Below are 17,454 nucleotides of genomic sequence, written 5' to 3' on the forward strand. Positions count from 1 at the left end.
ATAGAATTAGACCATACAGACCTAATGCAAACAGGTCTATTGTCTTCCATTCATCAGGATGGTGCTTCATTAGTTGTTTGATATGAAGCCAAGCGATTCCTTCTCCACTACCCTTACATCGAGCTCGGTCAGTTACCCATTTTTCATCAACTCCGGCAACCTTAGCTAGTGTATTTTTGAAGGGTTGACTTTTAATGTGCTTAAGGTAGGCCCGCTCGAGTTTGATGTTTTCACAATGCAGCAGTGTAGTGTACTCTTCTATGGTGGGCACCATGTCTTCCCGGTTAAAGGTGAAGCAACTGTATCCCGGGTTCCAGAATTGAACCAAGGCTCTAATTAAGGGCTCATCAATCTTAACATGAAGCAAAAGTGCAACATCACCGTACCGTTGGCTGAACTTCTGTTTCACCTCATTCTTCCAACTGTCCCAGATATCCCGAAGCTCTTGTACGTCATTTTGCTTTAGGCTGATCGAGGCGTAGCTAACCAGCTCTGACACATAGCTGTCTTGAAGACTGTCTCCCTTTTCCTTCTGAGTCTTCTCGGACCATAGTCGTACCTCAGGGTTTTAATCTTTGTATTACAACACCTTTATCCATTAATTCAGATTATTTTGTGCGTAATGAACGTCTTTTTAGGGATCAATGGCCTCTTGTTATGATGCAAATGCTAAAAACAAACACAAAGGCAAATGGTTAGTAAAATAAAAATAAATGAAAATAAAAATAACAAGAAAAAAAACATAAGAAAAAACAAATGATTAGGAAACAATTGTCCTAGGTTTTGGAATGTGGTTTTGGGGTAGGCTCTATTTCTTCGAAGTCTCCTGGTTTAGGTTCTAAAAACGGTACCCGAGTTCTCCTTGCTGGTGCCCCCTTGGGCTTACCAGACCCTTAGTCCTAAACCCATCACAGGCTTGTGTGGACTAAGTTAAACTCGAGGGGACACATTCCCTTATGTCTATGCGGAGAATAAATTCACACGAAGACATAAGGTATATGAATCCCGAGGGCTACTCGCTAGGCATATGCGGTGAATAAATTCACACGAATGCGTCGCTTTCACCCCCACTTAAAGGGTTCGGAGCTCGGGTATAGAGCCTTTGGATGAAAAAGTTTGGAAAACTGAAATTATTAGAAAACGGTCAGTCCAACTATTTACTCGAAAAAATATAACCAAAAGTAAGTAATAAGGATCGAAATGTTACCTTAAAGTTCAAACTTACCCTTTTCATTAAAAAGACAACTGGAAATTACCTTAGCCTGACTCGCTTACCTGGGTCCCCAGCGGAGTCGCCAAGCTGTCGGAACCGTCTTTCGGTTGGGCCCCGGAATTGGGCTTCGACTTAGGAAAATGGGGATTGGAGTCGCCACCGATCATTTATTTAAAAATAAATGGGTTGATCGGATACCCTATTTCTTACCTGATCTGCGTCTTACCAGAGATGTGTCGGATTCGGGAGTCGGTTACAGTCAAGGAAGGGCTAGCACCCTTGAACTGCCCTTTCGGTACTGTGTAATTTCCAGTTGTCTTTAATTAAGAAAATTGAAAGTTAAATTAAAAAGGTAAAATATTGATCCAAATTGCTTACCACTGATTGTTTGAAGTTCTCTCAAAAAGCCAAGGAAAAGGTTAGGTAATGGAAGTAATAAAATAGAAAAATAGGGCGAACAGACGAAACAATAAAAAAAAACAATGTATAAAAAAAGAATGAAATATGACTAAATATAAAATAAAATATGCAAAGGAAAAAAACGAAAATACAAATAAAGAAAAAGAAGAAAATATAATAAAATATAAATGGATAAAAAATACACATAATAAAATAAAATATAAAGCAATGAAAATGAAAAAAAAAATATGCGTAATATACATATAATAAAAATAGCAATTATAATAGTAAAAATAGTAATGAAATAATAATGATGAAAATAATAAATAAAATATATATATATGTAGAATATAAAAAATACATAAAAGATATATAGAAATAAAGAGTAAAAAATGAGTAATACATATACGTATATAATAATAAAAAATATAATATGATAGCATAAATAAATAAATAATAATAATAGTAAAAAGTAAAAGGGGAAATAAATAAAATAAAAATGGAATAAATAATTAATGAATGAAACAAGAAATATATATATATTAAAGTATTAAAAAGGAAAAATATCAATAATAGGTAAAATGAATATATATATATATATGTGTATATACATATGTAAATGCAAAAAAAAATATATTAATAGAAATATAATTATAAGATAAAATGAGTAAGATTGGTAAATAATAAAAAATACATAAATAACGTATAAAATTATAAGATGTAGTAGCTAGATAAAAAAAAAGTTAATTAAAATAATATATATGTATTAACACTAAGTATATGGATGAAATATATAGAAAATACGTATATAGATATATATAATTACATGATATGGAATAAATAAAAAAAAGGTTAGTATAAGTATTAAATTGAATCAAAAAAACAAGTTAGGTGGCTAAAGTGAAAGAAAATCAGAATTAGAGACCAATTCAAAAGCAAATTCGGGGTCAAAATAACTCTTTAAAAGCTGCGAGGGACCAAAAGGGTAGTTTACCCTAATTTATTGCAAAACGCGGATCTGATATAAACGGATCAAATGTTTTTTTATTTCACTTTCTCTTCTTCTTTCGCCCGAATACTCGTCCCTCTCTCATTTCCTCTCCACATTCAACCGTGTTCTTCAACTGAAGAACACGGCCACCATGAAATCCAGAAAACGGCCGATGGCCACCTTGCGCCGCCTCGCCGCCGCCGCTGAACGGGACGGCCGCCGTTCATCGGCGGCAAAACCTTTTTTTTTGTTTTTCGAAGCTCCTTTCCTCTGGTTTTCCAAAAATCCGAATAGTTTTTTTGATCGGGCCTCGGGATTGCTAGATCTACAAAGATAGATCTCAGAAACTTTTCCCGTTCATCGGCCAAAATTTTTTATTTGGTATTTTCGAGCTAAATCGCGAGGAGGAATCAACATGCAAGAGTGAAATACAAATGAACAAGGTAAAAACGATACCTTCTCTTATTTATTTCCGAGGAATCTTACAAAAAAAAAATGCTTGCTTTTGCCTTTCGTATCTCTGCTAACGTTCTTGGGTAATTTTCGTGTAATCTTTTTGTAAAATCGTATCCACCCCCTGATATTGTTGATTACATGGGTATTTATACACATAATAATGCTATCTCTAGTTCCGAATTTTAAGAGGTTTGTTTGGACTAAAACACTTGTTATTTGCTATTTTGGTGTCCTAAACATCCACGATGTTGATCTGTTGCCGAGAAGCATGGGATAGAGGCGTGTATGGCGAAGACTCGTGGGGGCTGTGGATCAAGGAATTTGGTCATGGTATCCTTGAGCAGAACGGCGCTGGATGAGATCGAGGGAGGGCATGCGGCGCTTAGGGTTTCTGGAAACCCTAAGTCTACACGGGTTTGACGTGGGTTTGGGCCTGGTGCTGTTGGGCCCTGAAAAGAAAAGAAAAAATGTAATAAATATATAATATAATTTATAATATAAATATATATATAAGGACGAAATTTAGTGTATTCACATAGTCAAAATCATCTTAAAGCTAAACAAACATGAATTAATGTTTGAAGAATTAGAAACCAAAAAATTCAAAGATTAAGGGACCCATACGAGGAAGATTATTGGCCCATTACCAGTCAAATATCAAAAACAATTTTTTTGGCCCATTAGGTTATGGAAAAATTAATTGGCAAGTCTGTTAGGAATTTATTTTGCAATTTATGACAAATGTTATAGTATACGGTAAATTCATCAGGTTGATATGACGAGTTTTCTTAAATAATATTTTTTTATTTAAATTTTTCACGTCGACATGATGAGTTTCGATAAAATATATATTTTTATTAAAATTTATCACATCAGAGTGAAAATTTTGAATAAAAAATATTTTTATTAAAACTCATTATGTCGATATAATGAATTCCAAATCACTCTAATAAATGTTATATCCCTAAATAATTTGCTTTTTCTTGTATTAAACTAAATAATTAATCCGGCTACAGCATTAGGCCAGTTTTGCCAATGTCAAACACTTGATTTAATTTGTTTTGAACAAGTACAAATTCAGTATTCCCTCCGCCATATTCTATGGAGTTTTCACATCAAATTTAAGCTTTAAATAAGAGGTGTTGACACTATGGCTTTAAACGAGACTAGAAATATTTATTTGAGTAAGATTATATCAAAGCTTAGTTAATATTTAGAAGTTCGGAACGAGTCTAAACGAATTATTTAATATCAAGTTCGAAAAATTTTAAAAAATAATATATTAAAATTTTGTTTTTCGAAATAAATTATTAATAATATTAATATTTATATATTATTTTTTAATATAATATAGGACTTATGTACTTAAAGTTCAGGTTCGAGCTCGAGTCTAAACTGATGGATTTGAGCTTCAATTGAGATATGTCCAAGGACGATTGGGGAATAAACTTCCAAAATTTTAGAAATCGAAGAACTTATAAAAATTTTCAATAGAAAATACATATAAAAAATCTAAAATATACAATAATTTTAAATTTTCAGAGGGAGCTACTGCTCCCACCCGTCCCTCTGTCCATCCCTGGGCAAGTATGAAAATATTTCGATTTCAAGTTTTTCGAGCTCAAGTGGAGCTTCAACCTTTAATTTCGAGTGTTGCTTGAAAATTTTAAGCTCTAGAGCTTTCGAATCGAGTCGAGCTTCACTTTTTGATTTCAAATTTAAGTTTAGCTTGACAATTTTAAGCTCGCGAGTTTTCGATTCAAATCGAGCTTCAATTTTTAATTTGAATTAAACTTAACAATTTTAAATCCACGACTTATCAAGTCAGTTGAAATAAATTTTAAATTTTTTTAGTTAAGTCAAATTCAATAAAGTAGAGTTCGAAAATAATATATCGGAGGAGGATTTATCTACGTTGGGTTATCATCTTCAGGAAACTCATAGGATTTTGAATGCTAATTTAAATTACAAAGTGTGTTTTGATCCTAAAACTTGTAATACTTTGGCTAAGTCGACTCTCCATTCTGGAAATGTCTTGTATTTTGACTCGATTTGTCCTAAAATTATTACACCTGCTATATCCAATGATTTATCTGGCAATACAAGGTCATATGGAACTCTTTTCCCTTTATAGGTCTTAGAATGGATTTTTAATGAGACTCGTTTTCTTTCAAAAAATATTTTTAAATTATAACTAATATTTAGTTCTTAGTTTCATTTTTTATCGTTAAAAAATTATTTGTGATGCTATCGTGTCACAATAAGATAATATTACGTCATCGTTGATTTTTTTTTAAAAATAATCAATATTTATGTTTTTTACGTTAGATGATAATGAAACTAAAATATTAACGTTAGATATGATTTAAAAATGTAATGTTACTAACATATGATATAGTATCATTTTTTTATTAGTTTGTGATGATTAAAATGTAATATATGTTAAAAAATTAATCTATTGATAATGTGAACATACCCTGTAAATGTTGTTACGAATGGATCTAGGTGCGGGCGATCAATCCTTGAAAATTTAAAATTACAATGTGTTTTAAATTTTCTCTATGTATTTTGTATTGAAAGTATGTTTTCGTCCTCGTATAATTTTATAAGTTTAAGTTCTTCTCCAACATAAAATTTTGCGTTCGTCTCTAGTTATAACTACTCAAACTCACGAGTTACACGAAAAAATAATACTATTTTACCTATAAAATTATTTAATGAATTCAAATATGATATACTGTTTTTTTACAATTATATGATACACTATCTTATATCACTAAGATTATTCTTTAAATTATATTTTGATTTTAATTTATTAGCGTGATAAAGGATGGAATGTTTTGTAAGAATATTTAGTATTAAGTATAAATTACATATTTATTACTTAAATTATCAGTTTTAGTTTATTTTAATAATTAAAATTTCAATTTTTTAAAATCATATTTAATTTTTATTTCATTTTAATATTTTCATTCAAAATTTAATTTTTTAATTTTAATTTTTTAAAATTTAGTACTAAAATGAATCAAAATTGATAATTTAAATATTAAAAACATTAATTTCTAATGACGAGATATTAAAATAAAATAAAACTTAAATATTACATATGATTTTAAAAAATAAAAAAATTTAAATATTAAAATAAACTAAAATTATTAATTTGATGTGTAGTGAAGAGTGTTTGATTTCTGTCATTATATTATTTTACCGTTAATTACTCATTGTTATCTATTTATTGTTATTGATTTGAGTGTTTTTATTCATTTTCGGTATATGGCATTGAATTTCAGAAATAGTGTTAAAAAGGTGAAATTCTATAATTTTTATTTTTCTGGAGTCAATAATGGATTATTTGGCATGACTTGGGACATGATTGCATCTGACGTGGCGTCCAGTCAGTGTCTTCTAGACTGATGACTCAACCACAATTTTAAATTCAAATAAGGAATTATCTTTTATTTTTAAGATTTAATTTGAATATTTTCAAATTTTATCTTTTGTAATTTTTAGGATTTATCTTTATCATTTTTAAGTCATTTTAAGGTTTTAAGAGACTATAAATAACCCTTTGAGATAAGTATCAAACATATCTCTGATCGTTTGAATTTCTTTGTTCTTTGTTTTCTTAGCTTTGTAAAAGTTTTTACTTTTATTTTTCTCTTTTACTTTTCAAAGTTTTTATTTTATTTCCTTTAAAAATCCTTAGTATGATTTCTATCATACTTAGCTAATTTTTTTATAAGCCAAAGGCTGAAGCGATACTCAATTTGAATCGTGAGAATTGAAAAACACTTAATACCCTTCGGTTTACATTATCAGTTTTTTGAAAACAAGGATCGGCAATCAACTATCCTTTTATAATAAAAAAACACTTTCTTTTATAAAATTGTACATTGGATTGATTGTGGTTTCGATTAACAGTTGGGAGGGAGGAGCGACTTGTAGTACATTCAAATTCCTGTGAACATACTTAGCGGCGATTGTCTAAGGGAAACTGAGATCGAATTCGATTCTCAGCGAGACACTATAATCCGAGTTAGGTTTTCCAAAGCTTTTTAACTGAGTTGGCACTAATAACAGTTGTCGTTATTAGTCCACATAAGGGCTGATATTCAAACATTGGTTTGGATTGTTGGTCCATTTGAGAAGAAAAAATAAGTTATAGGGGTTGGGCCCTATAGACTGTAACTGTCATGAATCCGAAACTAAAATCTTATTCGATGATCGATGAAATTTGAGACAAAAGCAAAAGCCTAATGCTTATTTTTATTATTTGATTCTCATTTTAAATTCACTCTCTTCTAATTTTTACTTTCTTTTACTTCTCAAACAAAAACCCCTTTATTTTTACTTGCAATTTTTGCACAGATCAAAATTAGAAGCTACTTTATTAGCAATCTTCATAATCCATGTGAATCGACCTTTACTCTCTCTATGCTATTCTATTTTATTTTTGTTGAGAATAAGGAATATTTATTTGACAAATAAAACGACGCGTTATCATGTTGAAGTGTGTTTCACATCTCAAGGTATTATCTAATTATAAATGGATAGATTATAGGATATAGTTACAAATTTAAAAATATTTTTGAGGATTGACATATATTTTAATGACATAAATTTCTTATAAATGAATGAAAACAAATTTTAAGATGAATATAATTAATAAAATAAATAAATAATTGGAAACATTAATTTTAGAATAAATACTCCACCCTAGACATTAGTGGGTACGCCACTAATAAGGTACATTTAATATATAGAATTTGTTTCTAAACTTTTAGTTATAGTTATAGCTAAAATTAATATTTTTTTTACTAACCGAGTTGATTAATGTTGTAAGCAGTGTCATATTATTTAAGTAAAATATTGGGTTTGAGTTTTTCTTCATGCAGAAAATATATGTTGAGAGACTCACCCACCAAAATCAGGTATGTGACGTTGATCAATATGAATTAATCAAAATAAAACCTTAAAGGCAAAAGGACAACAAAAACACAATTTTAAGTATCACAAAATCTAATTTATTGTATAAATATGATAATTAGATATTTAAAAAATATAATATTAAATAATTTTTTTGTTGCCCTCTCAATTATAAGACTTCATTTTGACTTATTTGAATCAATCTGCATCACTCAGCTGATTTTAGTGGGTAAATCTTCCAACCAAATTTTTTTACATACATAAAGACTCAAACTCGAAATATATTTAAACGATATTAAATTGTTTACTATTTAAATCAAATTTGTTAATAATATTAAAGAATTTATTCATACATATATTTATGTAGGTTAAATTATAGATAGTTAACATTTCTTATGAAACTGGTTTAGGGTTACATCTAAATCTGCTGGCTGACTTGCATATATTCAATTGAATTGCAGTTCCCAGTTTAGATGTTGCACCCATGTTGGATCCCTGCTTAAATGATCAAAATTGTAGCCAAAATATCGAGACAGGTCATGCTAAATTGCAGCAATATTCGAAGACTGGTAACGGGAACTCGAGTGCAATTCATCCGATGAGGTCCTTGGAAGACGAAAATCTTGATTATGATAGCAATGCTAGTTCATCAAGCTTTGAGTTTCATAAAGGGGAGAGAGTAGTACACAATTCCATGAGGTCGTACCCTAGACCTATGTCATCGAAGTGGAATGATGCAGAGAAATGGATCATAAACAGGCAAAACTTGCAAGCCTCCTATGCTAAGAAGACTGCATTTCAAAACCAAGCTAATCGGTTTCCCATGTCGAATACGGCGAGAGTTGCTCCTGATTCTGCAAATTATGATCTGAGGTCGACTGTTAATCGTACGGCTGACGCTAAACGATTCAATTTCTATCAGTCTGCTGTGCAGATGCCATTCGAGAAGTTCTCTTTTAACCCCTCTGCACCTCATCCTAGTAAGGATTTAAGTGAAGTGGGTCAAATGGATTTATCTTGTACAAAAAGTTCTGAAGAAGATACAAAAGGTAAATTTGCATGATGAACTGGAGTATGTTTTCATGGACTGCATTATTCAGTGATGCACTGAGTGCATTCAGATTGATAATCTACTCTACTGCAGCGTTTGATCACCATAATGAGCACTTGCAGTATGATGTCATTAAGAACATTGAAATGGTTGGCTCTTGTGCAACGGGTTGAGCCATGGGGATGACAGACTGTTATTTCAACTTTTCTGGTCTTGAAATGGATACTCTATGTTGATCACCGTTCTTTTATTTAATCTTTATCTCACAGTACCTTATGATATGGCCTTGCAGTTGTTCCTGCAATACGATCGGTTTGTATGAGAGATATGGGAACAGAAATGACCCCTGTTACTAGTCAAGAGCCTTCTCGGACTGCTACACCTGAGGGGCAACAACCCCGCTCTGGAGTCCAGCATCTTCGATCCCATCTACTCCTTGTGGAGGGGAACCGACATCAATGCCCTTGGATGATGAGTCACAGCATCCTCCTGATTACGGCAAAAAAGAATTGTCGGAGCAAGAAATTAAGCTCAAGACGAGACGAAAGATTGTTGCCCTCGGCGTGCAGCTTGGCAAGATGAATATTGCTGCTTGGGCTAGCAAAGACGACAAAGAGAACAAAACTACTTCAGTTGATGCCACTCATATGAAGGAGCTTGGGCAGATGGAATATGAACAACGAGCAGCTGCATGGGAGGAATCTGAAAAGTCTAAACATACCGCAAGGTTCTGATATGATTCCATACTCTACGAAACTATGCCATGTTTTATCATATGCTCGTAAAACATTTCGCTGAATGCATATTTCGATTTCTCAGGTATAAGCGTGAAGAGATTAAAATTCATGCATGGGAGAGTCAACAGAGAGAAAAAATAGAAGCAGAGATGCGGAGAATCGAGGTATCGAAAATCCATTTCGTTATCATATACTAGAAAATAATTCACATTTTCAACATTAAACATGACATATATGTACGCTGAGCAATAAGCACTGTGTATAATTATGTCCAACATTTTTTCAGGAAAAAGTAGAGCAAATGAGAGCGCAAGCTGAAGAAAAGATAGTAAAGAAGATCGCTATGGCTAAGCAAAGATCGGAAGAGAAACGAACAGCGACCGAAGCTAGAAAAAACCGAGACGCGGAAAGGACTTCTGCACAAGTGGAATACATTCGCCGAACCGGAAGAATGCCGTCATCCCGTTACATGTGCTGCGGATGGTAAACAATGAATTATAAAATAAAAAATGTGATCTCTTGTAACTTGTTTTGTGCATTAGTAGCCATGGAGTGTTGTATTCATGGTGGCCTTGTTGTGTGTGTGTGTTTTCTTACATTGAAAGATGAAAGAAATCAATGTTTAAATTACCCGAAAGCAACTATGTTGAAGTGGGAAATTTTGAAATTAAGGAATTATAAAATGGACTATTTTGAAACGTTGAGTTATTATTTGATATACATGTTAATATGTTATGAGGAATTTATTTTACACTCAATTATTTTAATTATAAAATCTAAAATCCTAATCTTTAAAATAAAAAATCCTAAGCCAATAAGTGATGACAAAATGTTGGAATTCAAAAATTTGAGCTTATAAGGTCAAGTTCGAATCCTATTACCGTCACACTTGGTGGATAATCTGTAAATTTATATGTAAATCCTAATTGTATCTTAGGTATGTCATTGCCCTAGATTAGGGGAGTCACCATTCATCTAAACTACTCTTCAAACTGCAGCTAACCATCTAAGTTGCATCCAACTGGGCTTGAAATCAGTAGATAAAATCAATGGTTCATAAATTTATGTATTAGGGCTCATGACAGTGGCAGAAACAATGGTTCTATTTATAATTTAGCTGTACAATTATACTACTTAATAGAATTAATTGCATTACATTTTCAAGTTCTATTCAAAATTTTAATTTAACCTTTAAATTTTAACATATTCTAATTAATTCCTTAAATTAGTAACACAATTTCAACCAAACATCAGTTTACATATGATGCAAAATATATTTAAAACTGTTGGGAAAATGTGATAAATTGGGAATTTTAGGGCTTATTTTCTAAGTGTAATGACGGAGAATTGAATAATAAATTTATTGATTCATATTTTACTCTATGAGATCTTTACAACGGTATCTCATATGCTCAAAAACAGTTGAGTGATTAATGAGAAATTGATACTCAAAGTAGGGTACACGTGAATTGTGTTGTGTGAGGGAGATGGGAAAACCCATATCCCACACTAGTGGGATATCAAGCAAGAAAATGGTTTATATATACAAACCCACTTGCTAGTTATTGAATGACTTGATTCATATGTTTTTTGTTGAACTATGTTTTATAATGTTTTGATATAATAAATTAAGGTAAAATGTTTTTGGACTTGAATTGAATTTGTTCAAAGTTTTCAAAAATAATTCAAAGTCCATTAAAATAGAATTTGAGCACAAAAATGCTTTTATGGGTACGTAGTACCGATACTGTTCTTACAGCATCAATATTGCATGAACAATACCGATACTGTTCATGTGGTACCGATACCAAAGGTAAGAAAAGTATCGATACTCTCAAGGTAGTATCGATAATACCAGCTTGCTCAAATTCCAGAATGCAAAATAGGTATCGATACCAAAAGGGGTAGCGATACTACTTCACATAGTAGTATCGATACCATAGGCTTAGTATCGATACCATCAGGCCCAACGACTAGTTTTATTTAAATATTACAAAGGTAGTACCGAACTCCCTATAGGAGTATCGATACCCTCTGTTTTGGGGAGCTTTATTTTGTAGAGAAAACATCCCCAAAAGGCCAAAAATCATCCCCAATGGCTAGAAATGACCATAACCTAATTCCAACATATAAATACAAGTTCAAGACACTTTAAGAAGGGTGAGAACACCTATCCAAGAAATCAAACACAAGATAAGAGATTTTCATTCCTATTCTCATTTCTCTTGTAAATATTTTTGTTCTTGTGAGATTAATTCTTTGTAAACACCTACCTTAGAGAGGTTTTCTTGTTTACATTTTATTCATTTTGTAAAAAGGGAGTGGTTCTAGCTTATCCTGTGAAAAGCTAGGGATTTGTAAGGTTATCTCTTTATCATGTGAAAAAGAAAGAACAAATTAGTGAATTTGTTGAAAAACCCTCAGTGAGGAGCTAAGGTAGTGAATGTAGACTTGGTTGAGAAGTCGAACCACTATAAATCCTTATGCATCAATTGTCTATCTTTTTAAATCTCCTTGATCCCTAAATTTTTCTCAAAATCACTTCAACCCTGCTTGGCAACATTCGGTTGTTCAATTGAGCTTTATCGAATATCCCAACAATTGGTACGAGAGCTTCACTCATTAGAAGGTTTAACAACCTTGAGACTATCCTTGAAGAAGCTCTACCGATTCCCAAAGCAACTGAGAAGATGACTTCCACCTCTGGCTTGTTCTACATGGAAGACTCCCAATTGATCAACAAGCCTCCACATTTCAATGGAGCAAACTACCGTCATTAGAAGAAAGTAATGAAGTTATTCATCCAATCCAATGATCTTGATGCATGGGAGATGATCGAGAATGGATTCCTCTCCAACTAAGAAGACGAAGAAGTGGAGTGACCAAGAACGGAATAAAGCTCAACAAAATGACAAGGTCATGCACATGGTGTTTTTTGCATTTGGTACTGATATCTATGAAGGAGTTTATTCTTGTTCGAATGCCAAGGAGCTTTGGAATAAGCTTGAGGAAATCTATAGAGACAAGAAAGAAGAACCAACAAAGGTGGTGTCTCTAATGACTCATGAAGAGCCCAAGGTATCTTCTAACTCATATGAATTAAATTCACATTCTTTTGATGAGTTACAAGATGCTTATAATAAGTTGTATTTGGAATTTGAGACCATGAATTCCAAATATAAGAAATTAATTTCAAAATATAAAGTTGAAAATGATTTAATTTGAAAGCAAAAGTTGATTTTGAAAATCAAATGAAATTTTGAAAAATGATTTAGAAATTTCAAAAATCAAAATCAATGATTTTGAAAAAGAATTTTTTTATTTGAAAGTTAAGCTTGAGAGTTTAACAAAAGAAAAAAATAATTTCTAAAAACAACTCATTATGTTTAAAATTGGCAAAATGCTCACATTGCCATTTTCATGGTGATTTGGAACATACTTGTTTGGAATGGATTTATTAAGGGGGAGCTTTTGATTTTTCAAATTATTTTTGCTAAAATTTACCACTTACTATCCATTGTTATTTTTGAACTTTAAAGTTGAATTATTTTTTATATAATAAAAAGGGGGAGAAATATGAGTTTGAAAAATTCAATTTTAAGAAGGAAAAAGCGGAGCTTTAATATTTTCCAAATATTGCTCTTTTTCATTAAATATTTTATTAAGGGGGAGTTTTACCAAAATTAATTTTTCAAATGTTTTGTTATATCAAAAAGGGGGAGATTGTTGACTTATGTTTTATAATGTTTTTATATAACAAATTAAGGCAGAATGTTTTTGGACTTGAATTGAATTTTTTTCAAAGTTTTCAAAAATAATTCAAAGTCCATTAAAACAGAATTTGAGCACAAAAATGCTTTTCTGGGTACGTAACACCGATATTTTTCTTACAATATCAATATTGCATGAACAGTACTGATACTGTTCATATGGTACTGATACCAAAGGTAAGAGAAGTATGGATACTCTCAAGGTAGCATCGATACTACCAGCTTGCTCAAATTCTAGAATGCAAAATAGGTACTTATATCCAAAGGGGTACCGATACTACTACACATAGTAGTATCAATACCATAGTCTTAGTATCGATATTGTCAGGCCCAACGACTAGTTTTATTTAAATATTACAAAGGTAGTACCGATACTCCCTATAGGAGTATCAATACCCTCTGTTCTGGGCAACTTTATTTTGCACAGAAAACATCCCCAAACGGTTAGAAATCATCTCCAACAGCTAGAAACGGCAACAAACTAATTCTAACATATAAATACAAGTTCAAGACGCTTGAAGAAAGGTGAGAACAACTATCCAAGCAATCAAACACAATATAAGAGTTTTTCATTCCTATTCTCATTTCTATTGTAAATATTTTTGTTCTTGTGAGCTTAATTCTTTGTAAACACATACCTTAGACAGGTTTTTTTGTTTACATTTTATTCCTTTTGTAAAAGGGGAGTCGTTCTAGCTTAGCCTGTGAAAAGCTAGTGATTTGTAAAGGTTATCTCTTTATCATGTGAAAAAGAAAGAGCAAATTAGTGAATTTGTTGGAAAATCCTTTGTGAGGAGCTAAGGTAGTGGATGTAGACTTGGTTGAGAAGTCGAACCACTATAAATCCTTATGCATCAATTGTCTATCTTTTTAAATCTCCTTAATCCCTAAATTTTTCTCAAAACCACTTCAACCCCGCTTGGCAACATTTGGTTGTTCAATTGAGCTTCATCGAATATCCCAACATTTTTGTTACATATAAAAAACAATAAAATAAAAAAATATTAATAATGGAAGAGATACAATTTAGAGTAAAGAACTCGAATAATAAACTGGAAACAAGTTGAGGACTGCAACTACTCAGTTTTCTGTAAGAGAGATTTTCAGCCACTCTTTGGTGCACAAGATGTTTGGGTCGTCTGCCTCCTAAGATACAATGCTGATATGATCAGCGCACAGTAGCACAACCTGTAATGCCCCAAATTTTGGTTAGTGACTGAAATGTAAATTTTGAAAGTTTAGTGGCCAAAGTATAAAGTTTTGAAACATTTAAGGAACAAAAGTATAATTTTCAAAATTTAGGTGTTTTGATCCCATAAATGAATAGTTTAACCCCAAGAATGACGTTTTAGTGAGAATTAGATTTTTGATATGAAATTTATGTTAAAAGTTATAAAGTGTTAAAGTTTAGTACAAATTTGGTAAATCTGATCGAATATAAATTTTTAAAAAATTTGAAAGATATTAAATTAAGCTTAAATATTATTTCCACATTTTTAAAATGATGGAAAATAATATAGAGCATTGAATTTGAGAATTTATTTACATGTTCAATTTGGACTGTTAGATGAAAAATGGCAAGATTGAAATTTTTGGAAAAGTGCATGGGTAAAGTTGTAAATGGAAAATAATTTGTTCATCTTTGACTTTAGACGATGATAAGTAACATGTGTTAAGGTATGGATGTAATTATCAAGTTTTATTAAGGGTGAAATTGTCATTTCTCAATTAAATGAATTTTAAATTCATTTAAACTTAATAAATGACAAATTAACATGAAATTATCTAGAAATTTCATGAAAATAATGCCTTCCTCAACCTCCATTTCGTGCTCCTCATAACTTAGGTAAGAGAAATTTTATTTTTCATTTTTTGAACAATTTCCTTTGGATTTTGGATTGAACCGTAAAATAGAAAATTGTTTTACTCGAAAAGCTCTATCATTTGGTACCATTATTGCATGCTAATCTTTCTTGAATGTTGAGTTCCCAAATTTTAGGGTTTATGTTAATATTAGGGTTTTATGAATTAGTGATAGATTTTGAGGTTCTTGAGGCTCTAAAATCATTGCCAAGCTTGTTTGATGATTAAAACCACCTAGAAATGCTATATTGATTTTGACCTAAACCCTAAATTAGGGGAAGTTTGTGATTTGATGAAATTGAGTTAGGATTTTGATTGTAAAGGTTTTAAAATGTTGAATAGAGGTTGATTTCATGCTCGAATCAAATTGAAATCAAGTGAAATCATGAAACCCCACCCCCTTAACATTCGGCCTAAGCTTTTGGAAGTGATAAAAATTATGGAAAAATTATACAAGGGTTAAAAATGATGTAAGAAGGATCCTACAAGCTTTAGAAAGTTATTTGGACCAATTTATAATTTTGAGAAAGTTGGGGAAGCTATGCAATTTTTAAAACTTACAGGGCTGGTGTGTAATTATTCAATTCATGAAGTACTATCTGGAAATTAATGACAGAGTGATGAATTTGGTGTTAGAATGTGAAATTTGATTATGTTGGGAAGTTTGAGTAATAAATGGCAAATATTGAAAAAAGTTAGTGACTTAAGTGGTAATAATGGGATTTTTTTGAGGTATTGGGCTGGAAATTAGATGCTGGAAATTTAATTAAGTTGTTTGAGACTTGAATTAATTAAAAGGGCAAATGACTATTTAGAATAAAATGTAAAAGTTGAGATGAATTCTAAAAGAATTCATAATTAGTAGTTAAAATGGAAAGTTGAAAAAAGGTTATGTGAAATTTGGGTGAATTTGGATAAAAAGGGACTTGAATGGTCAACTTGAAGTTTTAAAGTCAATATTTATGTTGTGACATGTAATTAGTATCGAATGAACATCGAAAGATTTTTAGGAATTTATTTTCTATTGCGTGCCTATGTTAGTGAGATTTTAACATGTGGTTTGAAATGTACATGTTTTGTAAATGATGTTCATTTAGATTGTGTGCTTGAAATCAAAATCAAACAATGTTAAAGCTAAGGAGAGCTTAAGGATGAAATGTGAATTTCTAAGGAAAATTGCAAGTTAAGGACTCCAGGTGAGTTCCTATTTAATTTGTATTTATGATATCGTGCAAACATTGGCTTGCCATGAGCCAATGATGAAGTTACTATGGTAAGAAGTGACTCTTAAGTGTTATGAAATTTTGTTATTCATGCGTATATGTTCATTTGGTATGCTAATAGAATTAGTGAATAAGCTGAAAATATAAGTTAGTGAAATCTGCCCAAATTTGTGTTTTGAATAGTAAGTTTAGAAAATCAACATAAATTCTATATAAATGATTATGGGATGATTTTTATGTCGTTAGATTCTTATATCAGTTTAGTTTTATTGAGAACAAACGACTACCGATTTTAAGAAGTATACCAAAATATATGAATTTTTAATCAAGGATAGATCAGAAAACAGGGCAACAGATTATGCTCAAAACAACTTCTGTAAGTCAACTTTGAAAATTCACTATAAATTGTACAAGATGAACTAGAAGAAGTGTATTGTATGGTTAGATTTTTATTTGAGTCTAGTTCCAGTGGTATAAACAAAATAATTTTTCAGTGTATAAATTAATACAAAATAATATTTCTTTGAAGGTAGTGCAAGCTGTCAGAATATGAAATAAAATTTAGAATGTGGTAAACTATGTATGTTATGATACTCTTATGATATATGTAATATTAGAATTTTTGAAATGAGTCAATGTTATTACATTGACATAATAAGTTAAGATATTTATTAGACAAGGAAATACAATATTTATATATTTAAAAGAGAAAGTAATAATAAGAAAGTGCATTTATTTACTCAATTATTTTAAAGTATGTTTTTATTTCATTATGGATTATTTCCATGATATTTCTATAAATTTCTATGAATGATTTAGGGCATG

The 17,454-nt window shown here is 31.1% G+C and overlaps 1 pseudogene; it reads left to right on the top strand.

Annotated features, from left to right (window-relative positions):
- Window positions 1–8,469: 8,469 nt before the first annotated feature.
- Window positions 8,470–10,260, top strand: LOC120217494 (annotated as a pseudogene).
- Window positions 10,261–17,454: the final 7,194 nt, after the last annotated feature.

Source organism: Hibiscus syriacus, unplaced genomic scaffold, assembly GCF_006381635.1.
Source record: "Hibiscus syriacus cultivar Baekdansim isolate YM2019G1 unplaced genomic scaffold, ASM638163v2 tig00000773_pilon, whole genome shotgun sequence".
NCBI classification, from domain to species: Eukaryota; Viridiplantae; Streptophyta; class Magnoliopsida; order Malvales; family Malvaceae; genus Hibiscus; species Hibiscus syriacus.